General features: G+C 43.3%; 1 long non-coding RNA gene across 1 annotated transcript; it reads right to left on the bottom strand.

Moving 5' to 3' along the window:
- Positions 1 to 859: 859 nt before the first annotated feature.
- LOC103180410 lies at positions 860 to 2,569 on the bottom strand. Its single transcript, XR_488105.2, has 3 exons — positions 2,485 to 2,569; positions 1,785 to 2,025; positions 860 to 1,136 (listed from the first exon to the last, which is right to left on the bottom strand). It is a non-coding gene; the product is annotated as an uncharacterized LOC103180410 (long non-coding RNA).
- Between the last annotated feature and the right edge of the window lie 1,697 nt (positions 2,570 to 4,266).

The raw sequence follows: 4,266 nt of genomic DNA, 5'->3' as shown, positions 1-4,266 counted from the left end.
CATCTTAAACGATAAAATACAAGTCTGGATCCAATGTGTATAATACAAAGCACAGGCTTTATTATGACATGCTTTTATATATAGATAATCTACATCGCAGTCTTCTACTGTGCTAACCTTGTATTGTTGTTGTTGTTGTTGTTGTTGCTGCGTCAGCGTGGACAACATTTAGATTGATGTTATTTTGTGAGCAAAATTAATTGTTGAGTACTCAGAGAGTAAAAAGGTGATACAATCACAGGTGTCTGACTGGAGATACAGACCAACGAAAGGGTTTTGACTCCCATTCTGCTTTCACATCTCACCACATGGTAGAAAAATGCTCGAGTTTGTGTAATCTGTCTTAGGTGGATAGATATTTCTCAGGTAAGGGTATCAAGGGATATTATAATAATCCTTGCATTTGATAGAGCACCTTATCACGTCTTCTAGACATCTCAAAGCGCTTCCCAGAATATACTGTAAAGCGAATTGACTGTATATTTGTGGGCGAAACATGGCAGCCGATGCGCACAGCAGCGTCCCCACAAACAGCCGGGGGGCAAAAGCGGGTAATTGGAGTTGAGGTACAAAGCCTGATCTTATACAATGGCGGAACAGGCTCGAGGGGCTAAATGGCCTCCTCCTGTTCCTATGTTCCAATGCTTTCCGATTGCACAGCACCATCCCCAAGTAAAACAGATCTCGGGGTCGGTCCCAGACATTGTGCCACTGGACGGCAGCACTGAGTTACTCTTGCAGATATCCTTGTATTCCTGTCATCTATTGCCACGTAACAAACAGAAAAAAACACAAGGAATAACACAGAACAGCTTTGTTCAGACATAACCCTGAACACGTAAAACAATTAGAATTGTTTTCAATGTCAGTTGTTTCATTTGCAACAATTATATGACACAAGACATTTGGTGTGACAGGCTCCGCCACCGCACTCTGATGGGTTCTGGATTGACAGCTTTGTGCAGACGTTAGGGATGTAACAGATCTCCCCACCTTGACAAGTATAGCACTGAGTTACATTGCTGTTTCACGCTTTCCTCACAATACGTCCAGACTTCTTCCAGTCCCTGAACTTCTCCCGTTTCATGGTGTGGGTTGGCCACCTGGTGTTAGCCGGGCTCCTGCACTTCACATACCTGCCGATCAGATGGGAAGAGCTATCAGAAACTCACAGAAAAGTCAATCTTTTGGTGACTGTCAAATGACAGAAACCAATGTCACATTTAGTTTGTAAAACGTTAACAAACCCCAGGACTTTGAAGTTACAAACTCTAAGCTGACACGCCAATACACGTGCAACATCGAGTCGGTTTGATAGTTTCACAAACTGTGAAAAGAAGGTGGTTAAGCAGGAGCTCCTTGGGGCTGAACTGGCTCCAAGGAGTCATGTCTGACAGCGAAATATTGGAATCAAGCCAGTCCTCGGTGGGGGTTTCGGTCGTCCAGTTCCTGAGCCAGGAGGGTCCACAGTATCCCAGGGCAATCACTGCTGATTGACAACACACCCAGCCTGGCTCATCGGCAGGACCTGGAAAGGCAGAACAGTCACTGGGGGCAGAGAATCCTCCCCTTCAGCTCCTGTTAATAATAACAATAATAATCCTTGCATTTGATACAATGCCTTATCAAGTCGTTGAGATGTCTCAAAGAGCGTCACAGAATAGATTGTAAAGTGGATTGACGGTGTATTTTGTGGGCGAAATATATTTTATATCAAATGCAAGGATTATAATTATTGATAGTAATTAAATAAATAAATTGAACTTGTCAGCTGCAGTACTCACCCCGAGGACCAGACGGGACTTGCTTGTTTTTTGGGTTTGGCTGCTTGCCTTTTGTACTCCATCCAACCGCAAACCAATTCATGGACAATCACAACGTACAGCAGGAAGATCAAAACGCCCGGCTCCATTCTTGGAGAGTGAGGATTGCTGCCTTTGGACAGGGAAGGCATTGAGTGACTCTCACAATGTGTTTTAACGAGAGAACCAGGGCTGAGGCAGAGGAGAACTGCAACAATTCAAGCTACAGAAAGGGAGAGAGAGAGAGAGAGAGAGAGCAATTGAAAAGCTAGTAATCGATTCTGTCTGAAGAAGGAGCATCATTCGGCTTACTTAAAGCACCCGGCACCAACACGTCAGCAAAGGCCAAACCTTGTGCACTTTAATGGACTATTAAGTATTACTTCTCCAGCAGAAATAGGGATGAATTACTGCAATGTCATCCATGCTAATAGCCTGCTCGATTAGAAAAAAAAGAGAGGTACGATACTGAGGTTATGACACGAAAAATAAAGTTGCTTCAAGGCATATGATGACAACACCGTTTAAAAATCTGTTAAATGATGGTTCAACAGTGTTATTGGAGAGAGGGAGGGAGGGTGGGAGGGAGGGAGGGAGGGAGGGAGGAAAGCGAAGTATGGATGGATGGATTAAAGCATATTACAGTACTGAGCATCCCAGCAAAGGGAAAACCTGACCTTACCTCTGGTGTCTGTCTCCCTCGCAAGCTTAATTCAGCCGGCTTTTGCAAATATAAATAAGCCACAAAACACTGTCGAGTCAGATCTGCATATCGTTGTGTGCGTTTTAGTTATGCTTAATGCATGTGTGGTTGGATTACATCCCTTGAGTAATTGCAATATAAAGGGGAGGCGTGTGTCAGTGTGCAGATAAAATGCAGAATTTCTTAACATGCACCTGAAAACACAAAATATTTTGCAAAAAAAATAATAATACGAAGAGGGGCTTTGAATCCAGGGCTGGATTGGGACTGGGCTGGTTCAATAGCAGGCGTGCGTGCTGGGATATTTAGAGCAATTTGCTGGGTTTAATCAACAGCCAATTGGTCCTCCTTGCAGTGAGGAGGATGAAAGGATGAAATGTGTCTCCATGGAAACAGCTGCTGTTGTGAGGATACAAAACCCGTAGCAATGAAATTCAGACACACACACACACAACGTAAAAAGGCTTTAACGTTAATCACACTCCTGCAGGCATATCATACGTCATGTCTCCGTGACACCCCCCCCCACACACCCCCACCCACACTCACACACATATCTTCCATGAAATGTTATTACCAAAATATCCAAATGTTTTAGACGGTCTCTGATTTAATGCCAAGGTCTTACACTGACTGGAGATCTCTGGGGAAAAATCTCACTTGCATTTCGATTTGCTCTCATTTCTTGCAGCATTTGGAAAAAAAATTGTAAATACAGTCTCTAATTCACTGCACTTCTATTTAAACTCCACGAGCTGCTACCCTACGTAAAGGGGCACTGTGTCAATGCAAGTTGTTGTTGTATGGTTCATATTTTCTGATTCTGAACTAACTAGTGGAGGTACGTTTCTAATCTGTCAGTGACACACACTTAACCTCTCACATCTCATCACTTTTGGCCGATGTCCCACAAAATACAGTCACTCCACTTCACGATCTATTCCGTGAAGCACTTTGAGACGTCTCAACGACATGATTAGGCGCTATATCAAATGCAAGGCTTATAATCAATTATTATTATCCTCACCACTGCACAATTTAAACAAGCCATTTCATTGCACTTGATTAATGTAATTAAACATTAATGTGGGTTCAAACCCCATTTCAGGAATCGTCAGAAACAGTGAAAGCTGATGAGGTGAAAATGCTAAGATTTATGACGTGGACGTTGCTGTCTTTACAAGTCGTGGTTTTAAGAGTCAAAGTGGCCGAGTTAACTGATGGCTTCAAACAAATTTGGAACCTACGCTCTGATCACCAGCTCTGTGATCTACCCATTGTGTGGCGGGGAATGTTCCGCACTTGCTTTCCTGAGGCTGAGTCCATGGTAACCAGAGATGCTACAGGTTTAAACTGCTTTTGCCGCAAGTTGCTCACAAGGCAGTAGAGTCATAACCTGACAGACAGGACAGGACATAGCAGCGAGAGTCTGTCCGTCTCAATGGCAACTATTACTGATGTGAACCAGGAGTATCTACAGTCACCAGCTTCTAAGGGGGTAAAAAAAAAAGACGTCTGAATCTAACTGCCTGCTATCAAATCACTGCTGTCAGATTATCACCAAATAATCTTTTTAGCTTCCCGGCTTTTAATCAATTGCTCCTTTTCAAATGCTGTATACATCTTCCTCTCTTAGAATCAATTTGCTCAGTGCACTGCTTGGTTTGTTTCAGGTTTCTCTCCGTCTCTCTCCCTCTCTCTCTCTCTTTGAAGGATAGAAATCACACCTGGCTCCAAATTTGCTCTGTTTCCTTACTAAGC

The sequence above is a fragment of the Callorhinchus milii genome, unplaced genomic scaffold (assembly GCF_018977255.1).
Source record: "Callorhinchus milii isolate IMCB2004 unplaced genomic scaffold, IMCB_Cmil_1.0 Scaffold8, whole genome shotgun sequence".
Lineage (NCBI taxonomy): Eukaryota > Metazoa > Chordata > Chondrichthyes > Chimaeriformes > Callorhinchidae > Callorhinchus > Callorhinchus milii.
This window is presented reverse-complemented; position numbering and strand designations above follow the sequence as displayed.